Consider the following 24,857-nt stretch of genomic DNA (forward strand, 5'->3'; position numbering starts at 1 on the left):
ATTCACTGTTGATAGAGCTTACAGTAGGGAGAGCCAGGGGAGTCACAGTTAGGTCCTGACTCCCTGGCATGGAGCCTGAAATGGACACTGCAGGGCTCTAAATCTGCCTGTCAGGAGATGGGACCCAAGGTAACAACTGCCAGTTAAATCAAATTGCTTAGAGTAAATTGGAGAAATTTTGTTAGACCCTTGCCTCCCTTGCCCAGAACCACATCAGCAAGGGCAATGATGTTAACTGTAGGGTTGAACTTGGGGCTGAGCAAAACGAATTCTGCAGATGCTTCCAGCAAGTGTGTTAGGCTGATTAAAAGCAGCTCCATGGTCAACTCAAATTGTCTTATATATCGATGTTTTGTTGTCACCAAATGAGTTGTAGTTTCCTCGGGAAGGGGACAGAGACCCAAGTAGCAGTGTTTCGTTCAGGGTGTTGAATAGAGTGGTAGGCACATACAAATGCTCAATTTATATGGTTTGAGTGGAACAAATGTATTCTTTAATTCAAGCAAGCTTTGTTGACTCAGACTTTCTCTTTAATTACAAAAACAAACTAAATAATGTGTTAAAGATGTGCTTTCTTCATTTACAGCAATGTAGTAATCTGGCATACTTCCTCTCAGTTAAGCTGTTGAAATCATTAAAAATGTAATTTATAACAGGAGACTCTACTCAATTAATAATATTCTGACCTAGAAATCTTCTTATTGTCTTGATAAAATTTCTCCTGGTAAATAGAGAAAGGGGCTAAAACGTGCTTATTCTTTTCCATTGCTAGACCACCAAGAGCTTCTACTCATGATGTCAGTCAGCTTATACTCATGATGTATAGAAAAAAGATCAACTAATTGGTCAGTTATTAATGGAACTCGTAGATACAATGTCACATCCTCACATCCTCTCTCTCTCCCTTTCTCGCTCTCTCCTTATCTTTATCATTCTATCTCGTTCTCTCTCTCTCCCTTTCAAATGTTCTTACCTGTGTTTTGTTTACTTTTTCACATTTGCAAAATTACACTTGTTTGTAAATTTTGAAAATGATTATCATAATGATGTTCTTCTTTGAAAGCTTTTTCCTTTTTTCCCATACAATATTATGTTTCTTAGATGTATCCATGTTACTGTATCTATGTTGGTTCATTACTTTGGCCATTCTATAATCTATGATGTGAAAATAAAGTAATTTTTTTTGATACAACTGATGGGAACTTAGGGACTTTTTTGTTGTTATTAGAACAGTAGTTCTACAGGTCCTCTTAGACGTGTCTTTGAGCTCACATGCTAACAATTTTTCTTAAAAATATACTCAGTTGCAGAAATCCTGGATATATGTTTACAACTTATCTAAGATAATGGAATAATGTTTCTAACAGACCTGTATGCATTTAAACTTTTAGTATCAAAATTTAAGAAATTCAAGTGATATACATTCTCTCAACATTTGATACTTTGGTGCTTTTATTTTCTGTTACTTATTTTATTCTTGAAAATGCTATCCCAACTTGGGCATGATGAAATTCAATATCCAGGCAAAATAAAATATTAGTAATTTATATTAAATTGTTTTATACTTTAAAAGAAATTTATAATTAAAAATGTCAACAAACATAGGAAAATTTAACAAGAATACTAGACTTAGGATCAGACTATAGCAGTCAATTTCAATTTATAAGCCAGAAAGAAATAATTAGAAACACAATATTAACTGTATTATTTATAATGGCAACAAAATCTATAGTATAACTAGGAGCAAATCTAGTACAAAGATATGAAAATTTTGTACATGACATATATTAAAACTTTACTAAAAGACAAAGAAAATCTAAATATATGGAGAAATCTAAATAAAGGGAGAAATCTATAGGTTGACTTAGGTGAAAACTTTACTAAAGGGGAGTATAGAATGAATAGAGCTCCAATCAAAATACCATTAAGGTTATGCTGCTATTTTGTTATTCCTCTTGAAACGTATTAAAATATATATATATAAATTTAATAAACTAGGATAGTTAAAATATTTTGAAGAATAACAAATGTGGTGGAAACCTGTCCTAACAGGTAAAAACATTTATTACATAGATTTAGTTATTAAAGTAACATAGCAAGAGATACAGTAGAACAAATAGAAAACCCAGAACCGGTCCCAATATATATAGTACTTTGACATAGGTACTATTACAGATCATTAAAAAAACAAAAGTCCTTCAATAAATTAAATCAGAAAGATTGATCATCAATGTGCAATAAAGTAAAAACAAACTTGCAACTCACAACACACAAAGAAATCAAAGCCAGTGAAGTGAAAGGTCTTAAAACAAATATTTAAACCACTAAAATAAATGAGAATATATTTCCAATCTAAGGATGAGGAAAAAAATTAAAGACACAAAATAAAGCAACCAAGAAGAAAATTAACAAATATGACTACACTGAAAGAAAAGAAAGAATAAATTTAAGTATAATCTACCAAATTTGAGATATTTGTAATAACAATATAACCAATAAAAGTTTAGGATAGAGTGGAAAAACACTTATACAAATACAAAAATTAATAAAAGGATAAAAACTTGGAGACTATTATCATTCACAAGCATATATAGAGATGTCTAAAGATATTTTTAATCAGAGAAATTGAATTAAAGACCACCAGTGGTTTTTTTCTCCCATACTTAATGCATACCCTGTTGAATTTTATTTTCTTTTAATTAGTTGTGTGCACCTGTGTGTGTGTAAAGTAAAATTTCTAAATACATAACCCAAATTATAACATTTTATAGCCTAAAGACAGTAAGATTTTTACATAAAACAAATACTGAATTTGGAGCTGGCTTATAGTAACCAATTAGTTGGCATATAGACAGAACCTAGTTGGACCTCCAATGATCTCCTGCCTCCCAATGTCCGCACCTTTGATTAATCTCCTCCCTCTTCAGTGGTAAAGGTACCTGTGACTGGCTTCTAGCTGAGAGAATATAAAAAAATATGATGAGTGTTATTTTCATGATTAAGGTATGATAAATGGCTGAGGTCATGGGATGTCGCTCCCTTGATTAAGCCCTTTGTGACAATGCAAAAGGATAGTGCACATATAATTAAGGTCTCAAATCAGTTAATTTTGAATTAAGCAAAATGGGTGTTATTTGGGGTGGGCCTGACAATGTAAGGTGAAAGCACATTAGAAAGGGACGAGGTCTTTCTGAGGTGAGAGACAGTATCCTACCTGGCCTTGAAGAGGCATGCTACCAAGTTAAGAACGCACCATGGAAAGGGCCATCTGGTGAATAACTGTGGGTGGCCGCTAGGACAGGAAAGCTGATTTCAACCAAACAAGCAACATACTACTGCAAGGAAATTAATGTTGCCACCATTCTGCACAAACTTAGAAGCAGATCCCTTCTCGTAGTCAGTCCTCCAAACGAGAACTCAGTCTAGCTTTGAGTCACTAGACAGAGTAGAGAACTAAACTGTGCTCAGACTCCTAACCTATGGCCATCTTAATTGAATGTTGTCTTAACCCACAAAATTTGAGGTCATTTGTTATGAAACGTAGAAAATGGATATAGCTAGTTTTTCAATCAGAAGGAATTGTTTAGGTTTTGTTAGTAGAACATCTTGATACAGAACTCAGATATCTTTCATTCACTTAACTAATATTTCTTGAGCACCCTCTAATATGCCAAGGACTGTTCTATGCACTTGGAATATTATCAGTACTACGGAACTTATATTTTAGATGGGCAGACATCTCCATAACAATAATAACTAGATGATAAAGATGAGAAAATTAATAATAAATAATTTTCATTATATACTGGAAGATAATAAGTACCATGATCCCAAGGATAGGTTGAATAGAAAGATCATGAATATGGGAAGATATAAGCAGCATTATTAAGTCCTGTGTTTAGGATAACTTTCTCTGGGCATATACTTTCAGAACATAGGCTAATGCTTTCCAGCAGAAGCAATAGCTTAATGCAGTGACTTAAAGGAACAGTCTGTCTTACGTGTCCAGGGAACAGCAAGACAGCCAATACAGTTGGAGCAGATGAGCTGGGGGTATAAACTGCATATGAGTAGGACAGAAGGGGGCACCTAGGTGGCTCAGGTGGTTAAGTATCTGATTCTTGATTTTGCCTCATTTTATGAAACTCAGAGATCATGAGTTTGAGCCTCACATCCAGGTCTCCACTGACAATGTGGAGCCAGCTTGGGATTCTCTTTCTCTCCCTCTCTTTCTGCTCATCCTCCACACTCTCTCAAAAATAAATAACAAACTTTTAATTTTTTATTTTATATTTGAGAGAGAAAGAGAGAGAGAGGCATGAGTAGGGGTTAGGCAGAGAGAAAGGGAGACACAGAATCTAAAACAGACTCTAGGCTCCTAGTTGTCAGCACAGAGCCCGATGCTGGGCTTGAACTCACAAGCAGTGAGATCATGACCTAAGCCAAAGTTGGACACCCAAACAACTGAGCCATCCAAATGCCTCTAAATAAATAAACTTAAAAAAAACGAATGGGTCAGAAGACCTGCAAAATGTGAGAGAAAGTGAGAATAACAGTGGATCAAAGTTTTCAGCCTTAGAATATGGAAGGCTAAAGTTCTCAAAAATTGATGTATTCTAAAAGATGAGCACCTAGATTTTTGTGGGAAGACCAGAAGTTCATTTTTGGACATTGCTGTGTACTGAATTGGTTCTCCCCTTCCCACACCAAATTTGTATGTTGAAGCCCTAACTTCCAAGGCAACAGTATGTGGGGATAGAGATTATGAGCTCATAAAAGTAAGGTCTTAATCTGAAAGGTTTAATTGCTTTATGACAAGATAAAGCAAGAGAAAGATCTCACTCCATGCTCATACACCAAAGAGAGGCCATGTGAGGACATTGAGAGGAGGTTTACATCTGAAAGCCAGGAAGTGAAACCTCATCAGAAACAAATGTGCGCCAACTTGATCTTGGACTTCCAGTCTTTAGAACTGTGGAAAAAAATGTATGTTGTCTAGTTACCTAGTCTATGCCATTTTGTTGAAATGAACCAAGCAAATCAATACAAACATTTTAAACTTTACATGGTTATTGGCTAAGTGAAGATGTTGACTAAGCTGTTTTTCATAATGATCCTCGGCCATGAAGAAAAGAATAACATGTGTATATATATATATAAATTATCTAAAGACGTAGTCCTTTATCCTTCATCCTCTTCAGTGCATGTTGACTTAGCTTCACATTGGTAACCGGAAAATTAGTACTATATGAAGGAGAGTCACTATTTTCAATGCATTTCTATCTAATTTCCAAATGTATATCTGTGTGCTAATGTATGCAGTGTGTATATGTGCATGTCTATAGTAGGAAATTAAAGAGATGCAAATGTAAATGTAAATCTTCCAGAAAGTAGATTTTAATAGTCCCTCAAAAATTAAATTCACCTGGATGACATCCTAAGCAGTGTAAACAGAAGGAACTGTTAAATTCAAGCATATATACATTTGTTTTATATTGCTTTGATTTGCCTTCATAAAAACTCAGAGGAGTGAACAGAAAAGCAAAATAAGAATCTTCAGGGATAAGGGCAACAATCCTGCTGTTTAAAAAAAAAAAAAAAAGCCACGTAGTGAGGACATTTGAAAGACAACAGGAGTACACAGATTTGTGGACCGAGGCCTTATGGTAGGAACTCAGTGAGTTTTAACTTCACTTTCAGGTTTGGTAGTCAATCTTGTTATGAGAATAACTTTATTGTTCCTCTGGCTCCTTTGGGTGCTATGCTTTAAATAATTTTGTTAGAAGGCACAGTGACTGAACACAGTTTTACTGATTCTTAATCAGCAAGCCACAAGACAGTGGTATTAACAGACATGGAGGGACTCGTTAGCTGGATGTCAGTCTCCAGTGAGATTTTCTTCTGTTTTGTTTTCCAACCTATACAAACCATTTTCTTTGTTCTCGTCCTGTTTTTATGATGAGAGCATATGTCAAATTCTTATGAGAAAAAAATCTGGTAGATAATTTTATGCAAATTATTTCTATTTTTAAAGCTCAGAAGTGGTTACAGTATACTGAATGGCATATACATTTAGACAATCAGGAGCTAAAGGGAAGATTATATCATTATTTACCTTAAAGTTATAATCAAATAGGTAAGTCAGTCAATTAAGACCAAAAGGGACAACAGAAGAGTTAAAAATGTTTTAAGCGGCTGCCATCTGGGAAAATAATTCCTGTATGTGATGGGAGTTTCCTAGTTTTTGAATGTTTGGCTAGACTTTAAACACCTGCCAAGTAAGAGATCTGAACATTGTCAAATGTGCAGAGTGTTGAAACTTATATTCAAAGAACATTTGAAGTATGATACAGGAAAGAACTCAGAGACACATACACATGTAGATGACAGTTATAAATGTCAGAATGAAGGCAAAAATTCAAATTCCTATGAATATACACAGTTTTTAGGCCTGAATTAATGTGAAAATAAATGTGAATTTATCATACCCCATGCCCTGAAACACTCAAATGAGCAATGAAAAACAGGACCATGGAAACCCCTTGTTTTTTGTTTTATTTTTTTGAGAGATGCAAGTCACACACCACACAATTCACCCACCTAAATACTCAGTGGTGTTTAGTATATTCACCGAGTTGTATATATTCACTGTTGGCATTCATGCCTCACTTCGCCCCAAACGTCCCCAGCCCTAGGCAACCCCTGGTCTACTTTCTGTATTTATAGGTTTGCCTGTTCTGCACACTTCGTATAAATGGAATCATACAATATGTGGCCACTTGTTTCTGGCTGCCTTCACTTACCATGATGTTGTCAACTTCATTCATGTGATACCACGTATCAAATACTTCATTTGTTTTTATGCATGAAAATATTCTATTGTGTAGCCACACTACATTTTGTTTACTAACCCATATTTAGACATTTGGGTTGTTTCTATCTTTTGGCAATGATGAATAATGCTGCTAAGAACATTCATGTATAAATTTGGTATGGGCATACATTTTTTCCTCTCTCTTGGGTTTATATCTGCAAGTGGAATCTACAAGTGGAATTGTTCAGCCATATTATGATAGGTAGTTACATAGTTCTGTGAGGCCTAGGTTCCACAGGAAAGGAGTGGGGGCAAGTGATATGCAGGAGATATCGGAGACTTGCAATTAGGCACATCCTGCCTGGATGGCCAAGCAGAATTTCAATACAGAAGCCACAGAACATACATGTGCAGAAAGAAAAAAAAAAAACCCTGCAATTAGCATTATGGTTTGGCCTTCCCCCTACCTTGGACTTTCTTAGGGGATGCTATGTAAGAAGACAAAAGTACCAAATGCAGGCACACCAAAACAAGGAAGGAGGCTCTCTTCAGTAGCCAGATATTGGAAAGGTCAGAGGCCCATCCTAGCAGCATTCTGCAAGAAACCAGATCAAACCAGACAGACCGAAGATGGCCGAGGCCATGTTTGGAAACACCTGACCAAATTTTGAAGAAGAGATAGAAACCCTGCCTCCTGCCCCAAGTAATGAATATTCCACCCACTAGTTAACAACAAAAACCCTGTTGGCTCCTCCCTCTTGTGAGTATACTCCATCTACTCTGCTTCTTCCTGCTTTGTGTCTCTTGCTTGAATTCTTTCCCTCCGGAAGACCAAGGACCGAAGCTGCACTGTTGCAGGTGGTAACAATATGGTAATTTGTATTTAAGAGGACCTACCAAATTGTTTTCCAGTGTTTTATATTTTAAGAGGAAAAATCTGTGAGAGTTTCAGTATTTCTACCTCCTGTTTATTATTTGTCTTCTTGATTATCATTACACTGGTGAGTTAAAAATCTCATTGTTTTGATTTGCATTTCCCTCATGACTAATAACGTGGAGTATCATATGCATTTTTTATATATTAGCACATTCCCCTCATTAAAAAATAATTCCTCCTTTCTTTAATGCAGTTTCAAGTTCATAGCAAAATTGAGAGGAAGATACAGAGATTTATCATATACTCCCTACCCCCACATGTATTGCATCCTCCATGATCACTATTCCTCACCAGAGTGGTACATGTGTTAGAGTTGACTAACCTACATCAACACATCACAAATACCCAAAGTCCATAGTTTATATTAGGGGTCATCCTTGGTGATGTTATTCTAATAACAAATGTATATTGACAAACATCTATCATTAGACACAGCATTTTCAGTGTCCTAAAAATCCTCTGTGCAAAATATTGATTCTGACTTGAGGTAATCACTGGGTGAGCCACCATTTAAAAAGGAGAAAAAAAAAGAGGTGAGAGAGAGAGTAAAACAACACATTATCTACCACAATAATTAGTTTTAGCAAAAGTCTTGAATTGCAATATTTAAACAATATTTTGACATTTAAATTGTGCCAATCAAATTACATTAAAGTGAATTCTAAAACAATCCATTTTCTAATATTTTAGAAGATTAGGAGTTACTTGATAAAATACAATCCTGGTTTATCTTTTCTGAGAAGAGCTAGATTTGCATATTTCTGTTTTGCTTAAAGCACTTGCATGTATATTTAGATGGAGGAAAATGATAAATACTTAAAAATATACCTAAAATGCAGGAAATTGTATGCTATTTACACATCATCTTTCCAGAGAAAGTGTAAAGAAATAATTCTATAAAGTATAATAAATATTCTACCCAAGATATTATATGATAATTACATCAATACTTTTACTTTTTTTTGGACATTGGCTAAAATAATTTTGTAGGAGATCTTTCTTAAACATTAAAATTCACAAGTCACTTTTCTGAGTTCATATGTGTCATTATACATACAGTTACACTTCTATTTTAGTAAATGCCATCATCATTTCAAGACCTATGTTAATAAGGCTATTTCTGTGAGCAGAAATTAGTCAAGCAACATCATATAACATGTTCAAATACTATAAAAATAGTTTATGAAGTATGAAATGTAAGCATTAGCTTTCATAAAATGTTTAATTTTTATAGTCAAGTATCCCTAAATAGATTCAATACTTTTATTTTATAATGGCATTTAGTATCTAGTTTACATTAACAATAAGTTTTTAAATATATGTACAAGGCACTAGAAGGATAGTATTTAATAGACATTTTATTTGTAAAATGTGCACTCTGGAAGTGGAGCTAGGAAATATAAGTCTTAGATCATCTGTGAATCTTCCTAGAAAGGCTCAGGTTTTAAGTTTCTTTGATTCATGCAAATCATTACTTGGGTTAGCTTATTAACAGTTTGTTTTAGCTTCATGTGTTTAGGTAACAAATCAAATCTTGCTTTATACTTTGACGGAAGTAAGAACCAGAAATATATAAAAAGACATGCTCCTTAATCAGAAGCTGTTTATAATCTAATGGAGAATATTGAGATTGCTGGCTAAACACTAGATTTTAATAAAAGGAGACAAATGCTTTACTTTTTCATACTACTGGACCATTACCCAGTCTGAGAGGTACATGGAAAACTCTCCTGTAAGATGATACCAGAAGTAAATCTTAAAGAATGTAGGTTAGTTCAATAGGTGAAGGAGAATTTTTTTGGAGCAAGGCATCCAAACAAACAGTGGGACAGCATAGAATTCCATGATAAGTATGGAATAAGCCTCATTACTGTGACATATGACAGAGAAGGATAGTTCATCTGACCACGGGGAAGGATGGAGTTTGAGGATGTCAGAACTGCAGAAGAGGAAAAGAGCAACAATCCAGAGATTTCAGAGACAAAATACAGGCCAATTTTAATACTGATGTTTGGAAAATGATAAACTCAAGAACTATTTTAGAACAAGAATTGGATGTAGGATGGCAAGAGAGAGTGTGATTGAACATAAGAGGTAAAGGAAAGGTATCTAGAATGGCATTAGGTTCCTTAGTTTGCCATGTAACTATATTATTCCCCAACAAAGGAAAAACAGGAAGAGCAGCGTACCTGGTAGGAAGACGGAAACTGTGTTTTCTGCACAAGGTGAGTATAGTTTCTATAGTACAAACAGGAAAATGTATACAGCAGACTGACTGCAAAAAGGAAAAAAAACCTGAAATTCATGAGAGATAGAAGGGATAAAGACATGATTTGGAACACTTGGAACACATAATAGTGGAACTTTAATAATTTCTTAAATCCTGTTCTCAAAGTAGATCAATGAATTTTTATCATTTGAACAATCCAAAGTCTATGCTGGGCCTCTGAATATAATGTACAAATAGAGATCATGTCTTGCTAGGAGAAAGATGATGTTTTCCATCATACCTGAAGAAAAAAGTACAAAATGTTGTGTCCAAAAGTTATTAGCTTTGTAGGTTTGTGAGGGATTAAATGGCAAAACTCACATTTGATGCCTTATATTTTCTGAGCGGTATTAAAAAGATCACTACATTAGTGTGTGTAGAGTGAAAAAAGAATATTAGCTTTAATGAAACAGAAGAAAGCATACAAATTTACTTCAAAAACTGAACAAAAGTCAATATACTACCATGCTAGAATTTTCTTCCATGTAATAAATGAATGCACAGATATGATTAGAGCTATGGGCTTTTGGATGGAGCCCAAAAGTTATGGATTTTTTATGGCATCAATCTAATTACATAAGTCTTTAAGAACAGAACCTTCTCAGCTGTGTTTAGAGAGAAATATGAGACTCTGAAAAAAGAGTCAGAAAGATGTGATGTGGGAAGGCTTGGACCAATGCTGGCATTCAAAGTGGAAGAAAAAGTCCAAGAGTCATGGGATAACCCTCAATTTACAGCTAGAAATAAAACGGGGCTCTTAAGGGGAAAATCCAGTCTTCCCCTCCTGTGCATCTTTCTCCTGTGTGTCTCGATTACTCCTCGCACGAAACTCTTCACTTCTGGTCACCATATGTGTGGAGGTTTGTCCCCCACACCAAGCAATTCTCTGTCACACCAGCTTGGTATCCTACAATGTAACTCAATTTTAACACTACCTACTTGGAGATAGCATCAGATCCCACAGTCCTACAAGACTGCCCCTACCCTGCTACTTAAGATGTCAATAAAGAAGTAGTAGGTTCCCAGTTTACCTACAACTTTTTCCAACTTGGCTACAAACTGAAGGTTCCCCGAACCCTATCCTCAGTTCCACTGATTTGCTGAGACAGCTTGCAGAACTCAGAGCAATATTTCCTTAATGTTTACCAGTTTACTAAAGAATGTGATAAAGAATACAGATGAACCGCCAAATGAAGAGATATATAGGGAGAAATCTAAGAGCAATCTAAGCATGGGAATTTGCATCCCCATGAAAAGTGGGATGTGTCTCTTACTGGTATGGATGTATTGCCAACCTGGAAGCTTTCCAAACTCTGTACTACTGGGATTTTATGGAGGCTTCTTCACATAGGCATGATCATTATTACAATATCAATAATATTACATTTTAGCTTCTTACCCCTCTCTGGAGAAATTGGGAGTGGGAAGCTGAAAATTCCAAACTTCTAATTATGGCTTGATTTTTCTGGTGACCATGCCCAACCATAGCCATCCAGAGCCATCCAGAAAGCACCTACTGTTGCCCGTTAGAACAAATGATGGTCCTACTGAGAACTAAATATTTCTTAATATTTCACCAGAATATTAGTCCAAGAACTGCAAGGAACCAAATTCTGCCAAAACCAGAATAAACAGAAGTGGGTTCTCCTCTAGAACCTCCAGAAAGAAACACAAGCTGCTAACACCTAACATCAATAACAAAAAATACAATGATGGGATCACATCCATGGGATTAATGAATTCTTCTGTGAATCATACAATCCATAATCTGGATTAATGCAAAGTTTTTTAGGTTTATTAAAATCTCAGTTGTGAAACTGTTGGGAGATAAGACCTTCAAAAATAACAATAGCATTCTGTCTAGGAATGCCTTAGCTACTTCGAATCAGAAACATATGGCTGCCCCACCTACAGCCAAATAAAAGTGTCTGGAAATCAAGAAATAAAAGTGGAAGTGGAGTCCCTAGTCACTACTAACTGTAATAACTCCCTCACACACTTTTTTTTTAAATTCCTGTCCTGGTAACTTTTCATTCTGTTGACTTGGAAGTCTTAGTGCCCAATGGTGGTGGTGGTGGGAAGATTCTTCCAATACGGCTCTCAAAATCATTCCATTTAATTAAAAATGAGATTTCCATGTAGCTTTTTGGGGATCCTTACACTACAAAAACAGTAGAAAAGAAAGAGACTACTTTACTGAATGGATTGACCCCAATTACCAAAGAAAAGTGAGTTGTTTGTTAAAAACTAAGGCACAGAGGACAACGTCTGCACCCAGAAAATTCTATGGACTTCCTCTTAGTGCTTTCACGTCAAATAATTACAAGGAGTCAAGTGAAGAACTCAAACGCCTTGTGAATTAAAGGTTGGGTTCAACCCAGCTGAGGTCCTGACTAGGCAAGGGAAACATGGAACAGATAGTAGAAAAAGTCTAAATAGTCTAAAAGACTAACCATTTTGTTTATTTCTCTTTTCTTGTTATGTTTATATATTTGCAAATTACTTATTTTATTTTTCCTCCTTTCCCATACTACTTTATAAAACACATTATTGGAGGTTAGCTTTACATCAATGAAACTGACTGGACTTGAAGAGTTATTGGTATAGTCAGAAACTGATTCAATGACTGTTGGGACTGTATTTCCACTTCTTTTTTGTATTTCCACATTTTGAGGAGTGAAAGATGAGAGCTTCTTCACCTGTATGAAGGACAGCATTTACATACAACTAAATGGGTATGAAGATGTGTATAAGTAGCAGTGCCAACAGAATGGTCTGTGCCAATTTTCAATTTCCGGTCCACTGGTCTTTGCCCTACTTATGAAATGTTATCCTTTGTCAATAGAGGGTGCTAGAAGGACATGCCTCAAGGCCAGAGCCACTTCATGGGCTCCTGCCCCTTCTCTGGAGCAGTTGTCAGCAGAAGGATGTACCAGAGGCTAAGTGGTGCTTAATCAGCAACGACACAGTGAAAAACTATGCCCTGCCAGCCACCACCAATTAATTTCTCTGCCACCAGTGAGACACGCACTACGGGACCCTCTGACCACATCCTCTAGGGAGTTGGTTACTGGTAGGCGGCATGTTTCTGGGTCAGCCATGCCCTCTAAATGGAAATCTGAATCCCGGATCTTCATTCCTCCCATACTTGTCCTGAGCTTTTGAGGCAGTAGTTACTGTGTGTATTTGCTATTTACCTATTCCTAGGAGTCCTCTTCTGTCCTTTCAAAAGTTCGCCACCTGTTATGGTTAAGCATTCATTATATTAAATATTACATGTTTAAATTACTAACATAGCTTTATCTTCGGGCTGGACATTGACTGACACACACATGTGGATTGGTTAAGAAAGACCAATTTTGATAAGATATTCTAAATGAACCCTTGCAAAGATAATTGATTGCTTAAAATTCTCTAACCAAGACTAAAAATTGTTGCAAAAATAGTTAATAATTTCGAATTTGATAATCAAGCCTGATAATATATAAACTAGACATGGAGATTTACGTAACAAAACAGGCATGGAATTATCACACATCAAAAGATTACAAATCCTAATTATTCTGTTATTCCCTAACAAAATTCAAAAAATTGGAGAAGTCACAAAGCACTTTGGAACTAAACCAATGTGCTGGAAATTACAAAATGCATTTTTGTATGCAATTACTCTTCATTTGTTTTGTTTTGTTTTGGTTTAGATTTCAAATATCTTCAAGTATTCTTTGACTAAAATGAGCACATGCTGTTCACATTGTCAATCAAACTATGTCAGATATGATGATCAAAAGATTTAAAATGATAAGTTTGTGAGAGATGACACAGTATTAGGTCTTCAAAGAGCAACATGACTTTCTCTTGGCAGTATCCAGGACAAGGTACTGTTACTTATGATTTTCATTATGGTGAATTTGTATACTTTTTTCTTTTATAAGCTTTTCTTCTTTTTTTTTTATTAAGGATACATATAATTATCATTAGGACAAGGGCTTCCTATTTTCCCTCTCTTCATCAGATAAAATGAGAATCCATTAGAAATACCACACAAAAATCTGTCAATAATATGACAGGGCAAACCATCAAAATTAGTCAGAATAAAGAGGAATCATTGGGGATTCATAACATATTACTGGAGAGTTGGACCATCTATTAATATGGAAATGTGTTTCTTTGCCTAAAGGAGATTATGGCCTAATTAAGAATACAAGAGAACTCAGTAATCAACACAAATGTGTGCAGGTAAAAACAAGTTATGACAAGCTTTAGTTGAAGGGGATTTAGGGATTATGCTGGCAGTCTGAAGAAGGAGCAGAACATGTCAAGAATGAATAGGATACTATGGAATGTATTTTCATAGTTGATCAGATGTGTATGTTTACGTGTCATTTGGGGGATGCAAAAATTCTGTAAAACCAAATTGATGATAGGCATGGTTCAAATATTGGTACTTCAAGTATTTATTCAAATAACATCTCCTTGCTTAACTTCATGGTGTAGAATAAAACAATAAAAGAAAAACACAGAGATTAAAGGACAGTAAAATTTTCACGATTTTCACAAAAGTAGATCTTGCAAGTTTATGACTTCACATTTTAAAGAGCTATCCACATCCCTTAAATTTGGCAAACATCCACCAGCCTCACCCCATTCTTCCCATATCAAGACTTTATCTCTTCTCCAGTCAATGACCAACCCAAATTTCCCTAATTACAATTCACCTGGTTTTGTTGGATGAAGAAGACATAGCTTGCTTTCAGAAATTGCTTCATCTTAGCTTATTATTATCTGAAAGGTACAATTTATTTAAAGCCTTGGTCACCTTTTTTCTGAAAAACCCTATCTCACATCTCATACTTCTAATAGATTGGGTACATTAACTCTGTGGAGTTATAACCATAAGCATTATGTACTAATAGACCCAAAATAGAAATATTATTCAACACTTCTTTATACACTGATAATTAGCAATGACATGTTTAATGGCAGCCTAACACCAATGACATATATATTATTATTACAATTATATAAATCATTATGTACTAAAAATTGTAGCTGTTTATTATGTCCCTCTCTTCCTGGGAACAGAGTAAGTTCATATTTTTCAGTCAATGGTATGGGGAGTAGAAGTCATGTCTACCACTGATTGGAATAGATCCTATAAGCTTCCTATATGTGCTCTTCTTTGTTTACCTTTATCACCAAGAGATAGAGATGAACTCTAGGGAAATCATGAAAGCCATGTATTGAAGATGATCAGTTAGCCTAGGTCCTGAGTTGGCTATATGGAGTAAATGGTCCTGTTCTACTAACTTCACCGTCTAAGGATACACAAGTTCTAGAGCCCATTTTTTATGAAGAGTAGCATTGTTACAACTGTTTTTACTTATTTCTAAGCACACAGACACACAAAAACACATACTCACATTCAACTTCTATGTTGTGGTACATCATGTTTTACGTAAGATAGTAGCATGAATTCTAATTTTTGTGGATCTCAGTTTGATCTGATTCTGTCTTATATTCAAGCATTGAATTTTATTTTTCACTTCAGACCTAGCATATTTCATCACATTTCAGATCTCTTTTCTCATACTGAATCTTTCTCATTCCTTTTTTTAAAGTATTTGTTTACAGCAACGTTGCCTTCTGGAAATAGGATGTCCCAGGCACATCCTCTTCCCGGTCCCAAAATCCAGGACTTGCTACTCCTCAGGAGGCCCTGGGCTTCTTTAGTGAGGAATAGTATAAAGACCTGAATTATAGGCACAGGGGAAATCAACCAAAGAGAAGGTCTTAAGCTTATATCATTCCAGATGCTGCTGGATAAACACCTGACCTTCAGAGTACATGTTACCGTAAGGCAAAATCCACTCTCATTCCAATTTATCGATTATTAAACAGGACTATTTCCAAGCTGTTAGTTAGGAAATACTGGTGTTTCAGGACAGGGAAAATTCGTCAAGCTCTTATACTGTTGATGACTAATTTTCCCACAAACCTCACTTTTATTAAGATTTTCTCTTTATGTATCACTTTTTCACTTAAAGCAAAACATGCTTGCATTTATGAAAGCTTTGATTTGAACAACACTTCTGAAGTACAGAAAACCTGTTTTGTTACATATAGATACTAAGACCTACAAAAATAAATAACAATTTAAGCAGTTGGGTTTGAACTGAGATCATCAGACTCCAAATCCAGGCCTGCTGTTACCTGTCTTATTCTTAAATTGTCCAGTTCATATTAGAAATATTCTCCCCTTTTTTATTTGCAGAGGTACACTTGATCTTCGCCGTTGTAGTTCTACCCTTGTAATATCTCCAGTGCAGGCGCCCTTTTTATGTCACGGTGGCTTTGACTGCTAGATATTTCACCAACAATCCGGTTGTCTTCTTGAACGTTAGACTGCATTTTTCAGGCTCTCTTCCAGTTAGGTGTGATCCTATACTGAATTCTTCCAAAGGAATGTGAAAACAGTGGTGTGCTTTTGATGGCCAAACTTTAAAGAAACAAGTATGACTTCTTCAAAGTCTTTCCCCTTCCATCGGCTGGATGTAGCTAATAACAAAGCTGTAAAGAATGATAGCCATTCGAGATGAAAGAGTTCTTGCAGCACTCATAGAGGAGAACTAAGTGCCAACAAAAGCGATGTGTTGAGGACCATCATATGAGTAACAAAGTATTTGCGACACTGTGCAATTGTAAAAGTATTTGCTACCATTTTTCCATACATATTGAATATTACATACTGGAGTTTCATATTTTCTACATTTTACCATCAGTTTTATTAAGTCTAAGATTGTCTTTCACCTGTTTTATATGCCTTTTATCATCTACTTCTTTGAAGACATCTCCCTTTACTTTTCCTTTGTCTTCTTAGCTTCCAGCCTTACTTCTCTTTCATACAACATACTGCAGAATATTACATACCACATACAAATTCCATCATATTTTTCAATAACAATAAAACTATTAATTATCTTTAACGATCATAAAAACACTATTCTAATTAACTATAATACATACAAGAATCAATCCAGGATACAATAGTTTCCGAATGTTTTGTTAATGTGACCATAGTGTTGACCCAATAACTCGAAATAAAATACTACGAATCTGTGTCCCAGGGGACAATGTTCACATGGACAGTGTGCTTGCTCCTCCATTTCTCCAACAATATGATGATCCACAGGTTCAGACATTCAAGCTATAGAACATCTATTCAACCATGATTTGCCTACTCAAACTTCATATTAATATCACAATCATCTGGTCACAATATTGTCCCAATGGGGTAAAACCAATTAGTTACATATTTTTTCATATCAAGATCCAAAAGCAAAATTTTACAGGTCAATTGATTTTGAGTGCAAAAGTCCAAATTTCTTACCTATGATATATTTTGTATACACTTTTCCCAATTTCCTTTCCATGGTGACTGCACTCCAAGTCAACATAGTAAATGCTCTAGCAATTAAAACATAACCCCCCTGAGGGGTGCATGGGTGGCTCACTCATTTAAGTGTTCAACTTTTGGTTTTAGCTCATCATGATCTCACGGTTTGTGAGATCAAGCCCTGTGTTAGGCTCTGTCCTGATAGCACCAACTAGCATGGAATTCTCTCTCCGTCTCTCTCACCCCCTCCTTCCCACCTTCTCTCTAAAACAAATAAGTAAGCTTTTTTTAATCTAGCCTCTTTGAATAGTTGCAATATTCTTTATCTGTGGCAGTTCATAATAATCCAATAAACTATAGATAAGTTTATTGATCCCCACATAATAAATAATGGCAAAGGCAGAGATTTTTAAAAAATTATTTGAACCTATATTTTTGATTTCTTACACCATTTTAGTTAATTTACTGTAAGTTACACCAAGCTAGTAAACTGTTCTAACTTGCCAATGTTATGCAAAGCAATTTCTTTTCTTTCTTTCTCTTTCTTTTTTTTTCTTTTAAGCCACAATTAGTCTATCTCTAGCAATTTCCTCTTGAGTCACAATTTACTGGGTCATTCAGAAGTACAAAATTAATTTGGAAGCACTGTATTGATACATGAGAAGCTTAGATGTTGACTTTTTTCTCCCTCTTCAAGTTAGCTCTTTAATACCTTTGAATTTAAACTCACATACCAATAATTAAGTTATGCCTTCATTGTAAGATGCATATTTCTGTTTACCTAAACAACTTGTATCAAGTTATTCTTTACATGGCTATGTCCCCAAAAAACATTTTCTTTTGGATATATATTTTGATTGGTAGATAATTTAGTAGATGTGTCTTGTTCTCCAGAAATTTTATGTGAAAAGTCACTCCCCCATCATTCCAAATGTTCATTCTCTTCCTATCCTTGAATTCTTCAATTATATATTTGTTTTTAAATAAACTTAACCCTCTTTGAAGTCAGTTCTCCCCTCTCCTTAATTACCTACCACCCAAATGTTTAACCAACTCTATCCAAACCTCAACTTTTCACTTCTGATCTTTCAGTAACATTCAGTATCTTAGGTACTGGATCCCACTTTCCAGAGCACATCTGAGGAAGAGTCTAAAAAGTGCCTCTATTTTTTTTAACACATTTATAATGTCCACATCTCATACTATACCATCTACACCCTCACATACAAAACAGGATTGCATTTACCTCTACCACTCAAAATCAGCCTTTGCAAGTATGTTCATTTAGACCTCTCCAGTAGAGCATATGAATCCTTTGTGTTATATTTTGTTCCTGCCTAACCATAATGTAAAACAATGTGAATGAACATATGCAGTAAGGACACATTTGTTAGATTTTCCTGGTTACTGGAATTACTTCAATTCCTATATTTATAATTTATTCTGGAAGTAGTGGTGGTGAAAACCCACACCAACACTGACAAGAATACTTTGCTAGCTTGAGTTAATAATTGTATCAGATTCCCCATATGCCAGTCCATGAAATAACATATATTTCTCTAAAATTGCAACAAAACAAAGTCTGTATTTATAGTTTAATCCATTTTGTAAGAATATTTTAAACAATGTGAATTTCATTTATAAAGTACTCTTTTCCTATTAAAAATATATCTCATTCCAACTATCTATGGATAGATTGAACAGGCATTTCATTTTTCCATACTCTAAACAACCTGTTACCTTGCATAATCCCTTTCAAAGATAACATTGACGTTATAATTGCTCTTTTTCCTAAAACCTTAAGGCAAAACTTATTTTAAGCACATATTGTTCAATATACATATATCTATGTACATTCAAATAATTATCTTTACTTTTGTCAATTTATGGTATTCTCATATTATTCTTTTAAATAACATTTTCACTAACAAATACTTATTTTTGAAATTTCTTTTAACTTAATAATAAAAATAACAAAGTTTCTGAGGACCTGCAAGCACCTATTTGGCATATATAATATGTAATTTTCACATAATTCTGAAAGGTAGATCTTATGCATAAGTCTTAGCTTAAGGAAATTTCAAGACTTGAAATATTTAATCCATGATGGCATGGTAAATAAATGGTGGAAACAGCGTTGCGATTCACATTATTTGTCTGATTCCAAAGGTCATTTCCAATTCTAAATATTTTAGCAAAAATATTTATAAAAATAATAAAAACCTTGTAACCACATGCTATTCTATGCATTATTTTGTCCACTTGTTATTAGTGTGCTCTCTATATTAAGGCCTAAATATCAGTTAGTATATTTTAAGCCAGCACATGCTGATGTACTGCAAAATGTTTAGAAACAAGTTGCTCTAAAACTTAGCACTTTATCCCTGTATTATTTTTTCCAAGTACAAGGTTATTCTGACATTTACTATCCGTTTTACATGAAAAGAATTTAAAAAGGAAATTTGCATATTTTTTGATTTACCTGAGAGTTAGAAGTTCCCTACTGTTAGTCATTTAGAAAGTAGGTGTACCTATTTGAAATGACACTTTCTCCTTTGTAACACTTTCTAGTATACATTTTCTGGCATTTCATTAAGGGTGAATTACTTTCTCATTATACATTTTAGGGGATAAAATGAAGATCCATAATAAGGAGTATGCACGGGCGTAGATTCAGGGAAAAGCAATAAAGTTCCTCTCTAAAGAAAGTCATTCTTGCCACAACTGAGGAAAGATACTTAAAAGATCTCATTCAATTTAATTGAGAATTTTAACTTAATACGTATATATTTCATATATGTCATCACAATTATTATAATATTCTATAAAACAAGAATATGTGAATATTAGAAAAGGTAACTTACTATATTCCAAATGATTTAATTTTCATTTCATTTTTAACTTATTGATCTGGAATAGGATAACAAGGGCCAGTTCAGGAAGCAAGAACATGAGTTAGTCAATGACTTACCATGATTATCATCAACTTTTCTTCAATTATCATCACCAAATAGTGTCACATAGTTTAACCTGATATAATGCACAATATACTCAATCATTGTGCTATCTCATCACTTGACGCTTACAATTTCAAAACAGTAACAAATCATATTATATGATAAAGTAAAAAAATACTTGATTTTTTAAACGTATTAAAATCAAGGAACTGTCCATGAAGAGATTACAAAATTCAGTGAATTTTTGAAGAGGAATATTTGTTATTATAGCCTCTGGGAGAAAATAAACAATAAAGAAAAAGTATAGCACTAGTTAAATCATATATTCATCACTCTAATCAATTATTAAACAAAATAATCCCCATGAAGTTACAAACAGATGTTTTTATAAGTGACTGAAGTAAATAAATGCATTTTAGGGAAAAAAACCAATGAGGGTGTAGAAAGGACTAGGTTGTAGAAAAAATAAGAAAGATAAATGTTTGAACTAATACAAGGGGCTATAAGAGTAAAAAGTCACACAAGGATAAGACAACAGATAGAATTAAAATGAGAATATTTGGGAGTAGTGATATTAAATAGAGACTACAAAATAGCAAACAAAGTGAAGAATTGGAAGATGAGTGATGCACACTAGCCAAAAGAGCTTTAAGAATAAGAATCCGGTTACATAGGTCAAATATTTGAGAGAGGTCACGTTACATGTAGACAATGTATTAAATTTGATAATTAAGATGTGATTGACAATGTTGTAAAGCAAACTATAATGATGATAGGAATAATGAATAAATTGGAGACATTCTAGATAGCATAATGACTGCTAGATATTTCAAGGAGTATAGTCTTGAAGATAAAGAGAAAAAAATATAATAGCTTGATGTTAAAAAGGAATCAAGAGTAGATTTTTTTTTCAAATAGGTGAAATTAGTGCATTTTTAAATGGAAAGAAATGGATCCAGGAATGTGGAGTGTGTAGGCACTGAGAAAGGTGAAAGAAAATGTGTTGGATTAGAGGAGGCACTGAAGAAGTTGAGAGGGAGTGGCATCAAAAGCACAGGTCTGTGGGAGGCTTGGATGGCTCAGTAGGTTAAACATCCAACTTCGGCTCAGGTCATGATCTCACATCTTAAGGTTCATGAGTTCACCCTCACATTGTTCTCTGTGCTCTCAGCATGGAGTCTACTATGGATCTTCCGTCCCCCTGTCTCCCTGCCCCTCCCTGATTGCTCATGTGCCCTTTCTCTCTCTCTCTCGCTCTCTCTCTCTCGCTCTCTCTCTCAACAATAAATAAATACTTATAAAATACAAAAGCATAGGTGGGTGAAGACGACTCGATCCCTGTGATAAAAAGTGACAGTTGTGATCAGGATACTCTCAACACCTATGTGGATAGTTAACAGGAAGCTGGAAGGAGCAGATGAGTATTATCAGATTTATTTTAGGAAATAGCTTCAGTTGAACAAACATAACACTTTGGCACTGTGTAGGTGGGCTCAAAGGAGAAAACTTCTTGCAATATGGTAGCTGTGGCAGGAGGCTATTAGCTAGACATGGTCTCTGACACCTCTGAAAGAGCTGACGTCTCTCTCACTATTCCACATCACAGTAAAAAATGGGTATTTGTACTTCTAAGAAATATTTTTGCTTTCTTGAGAGTGTGATAAATGTTATATGTTTTATAAATATCTGAAACATTTAGCTGGTAAACAGGAAGATTTTTTTATATCAATTATATAGAGGAGGCCAGATGAGTCATTTGTCACAGAAAATTACTCTAAATCATCATCTCAGGATAAATGTATCATTAAGTTATTTAAATAGATTTCTGAGAAGCTGAATTCTATACTTTCTTCTTAATGCTTCATTAATTTTTACTTTCTCTTCAAATAAATTCTTGTTAGATTTTCTCTAAAAATGGTAATTTTTATAGAGTTCCTACATCTAATTTGTCATTATTCCTTTCATTTTTGCTGTATAAAAAGTTGAATTCATATTCCACATTTTTCAGATATGTCTATATTCTTAAAAATAAACTAATATTTTGATATAGTTTTCAATAATATTGAAGAGAAAGATGTCTGGGTGGCTCAATCAGTTAAGCATCTGACTCTTGGTTTTGTCACAGGTCATGATCTCACAGTTCATGGAATCTTGTCCCACATTGGGCTCTTCACATTGACCTGCTCGGGGTTCTTTCTCTCCCTCTCTCTCTGCCCCTACCCTGCTTATGTGCTCCCTCTTTCTCTCAATAAGTAAATAAATATTAAAAAATAATATTTAAGATAAAGAAATAAAACAATCCCTAAATAATTTGATTTACCTCTATAACATAGATAAAATTCTAATCAAGTCCTTGTATTTGGCAATGCTGTGGTAGGTACATGAGTTTATATTAAAGATTAAGATGTGAATAGAAATGTACTCTTTAATAGAAAAATGGACACTTAAAATTTTTTTCCAGCTAGGTCCTCACTACAGGAAATAGAATAGAAAATTTGGTTTCATAGGTTTGTATGGTTCATAGCAGTAGTTGCATTCTAGAATCAGACTTGAACCCTTTACTTGTAACATAAAGCAACAAAGTCATTGCTATAAGGCAAATTTTGCTTATAATCTCTGTTAACATTGAGTACTAAAGGTTTAAACTAATGAAGATTGTTGTAAAAATATGCTAATATATGTACTTAGGTGGAAAGAGTGAGATTTTAAGATTATTATATGGAAATACAGAAAATAAGTTGAAAATTATGATCCGAGTTTTTGGAATGTCAGAGACAGGTTTCACTAAGTGGCTCAACTTGAACTGACATCTATAAAGCCTTGGATACGATGAGATGGAAATTAGGAGTTAGAAAAAGAGGAGCAAGAGAAAGAGGAAGAGAGAGAACATAGCACAGAATGAGGAAGTGTGTATGGTGACCTAACCCACGTGTATGAATGTGTACTATTCACAGATGACATTTGAGGGTGATGATAGGCTGCATTTACCTGGTAAAAATCTAAAGCACTGTTCCATCTTTCATGTTTCTCATTGGAAAAGGCTTGACTTCTCTTTGTTTCCTTCTCTAAGGCCATATCGACAAGAGATCTTTCCAGCTAAAGGTCAACTAACTACTTCCAGCAAAAGAGAATTCACAGGACTCCTTCCCATGGAGACCAGGAAGCTTCAAGCATAATACTTCAACAAAGAATTTCCTTCTATAAACAATATGAATGTACAAAGAATTAATTGGTAAGCTTTTTTTTTCTAGGAAAAATGAGAATTTGTGTATTTTAATGGAATATTTCAAGATATCATTTTGCTTTTTCTCTAGTATAGTCTGCAGTAAATCTTGGTAGTATAAAACAGGGCATACATAAGGAAATGAATTAAATCACTAATAAATTTGGTCACATGGAAGAGAATATTGCCATTAAAACAACTAATTTCACAAAACTCATGCATCCTGATGATTGGTTGAGAGTGTTGAATTCTGTCATCTAAATCCCATTTAGATGACCTAAGTATTTTGCTGTGTATTTATAATTAGCATTGTAATTTGTGAATATGGGTAGTATGTATGTATGTCTGCATTGATCATTATCTACCTAACTAACCTCTTTTCATTAGAGAAAGAAGAGAAAGAATAGGGTAAACAGGATGGATGCCACCTTCTGTTGTCTGGCCCTCCTTGCTTCTTAATCTGAGATTTTGGCAATTCATTAAATTGAGTTTCAATCTATTTTTTTTTCCTTGGGATGAATGGATGATCATAGCTTTCATACGGTTCTCACATGATTTTCCAAGAAGACTAAAAATTACTGTTTCAGTGTTATTAATGACATAAAAACCACTGATATTAGCTAGGAGAAAATACGACATTCTACTTCTGATCACCCAATTAAAATCATGATGAGAAAATAAGGTATGTATTCTGGTCACATAAGAAATACTCAGGATAGTTATTTATAAATTTTAAATTGGGGCTCCTGGGTGGCTCAGTTGGTTAAGCGTCTTACTTTGGCTCAGGTCATGATCTCACGGTTGGTGGGTTCGAGCCCCACATTGAGCTCTGTGCTGACAGCTAGCTCAGAGCCTGGAGCCTGTCTTCAAATTCTGTGTGTGTGTCTCTCTCTCTGACTCTCCCCTGCTCATGCTGTTTCTCTCTCTGTCTCTCAAAAATAATAAATAAAACATTAAATTTTTTAAATTTTTTAAAATTATTTCCTGACTTAAGAGAATTCATCAGTATAAACATCATTTTTGTTTCTTTTTTAAATTTTTTAATGTTTATTTATTATTGAGAGACAGAGAGAAACAGAGCATGAGCATGAGAGGGGCAAGGAGAGGGGGAGACATGGAATATGAAGCAGGTTCCAGGCTCTGAGCTGTCAGCACAGAGCCCGAAGTGGGGCTCAAACTCAAAAACCACGGGATTATGACCTGAGCCGAAGTCAGATGCTTAACCAAATGAGCCACCCAGATGCCCCATTATGTTTGTTTTTTA

General features: G+C 34.6%; 1 long non-coding RNA gene across 1 annotated transcript; it reads left to right on the forward strand.

Annotated features, from left to right (window-relative positions):
• Nucleotides 1-4,880: 4,880 nt before the first annotated feature.
• LOC115285793 lies at nt 4,881-23,595 on the forward strand. The gene is made up of 2 exons (XR_003905701.1): nt 4,881-4,986; nt 23,441-23,595. It is a non-coding gene; the product is annotated as an uncharacterized LOC115285793 (long non-coding RNA).
• Nucleotides 23,596-24,857: the final 1,262 nt, after the last annotated feature.

The sequence above is a fragment of the Suricata suricatta genome, chromosome 1, assembly GCF_006229205.1.
Source record: "Suricata suricatta isolate VVHF042 chromosome 1, meerkat_22Aug2017_6uvM2_HiC, whole genome shotgun sequence".
Lineage (NCBI taxonomy): Eukaryota > Metazoa > Chordata > Mammalia > Carnivora > Herpestidae > Suricata > Suricata suricatta.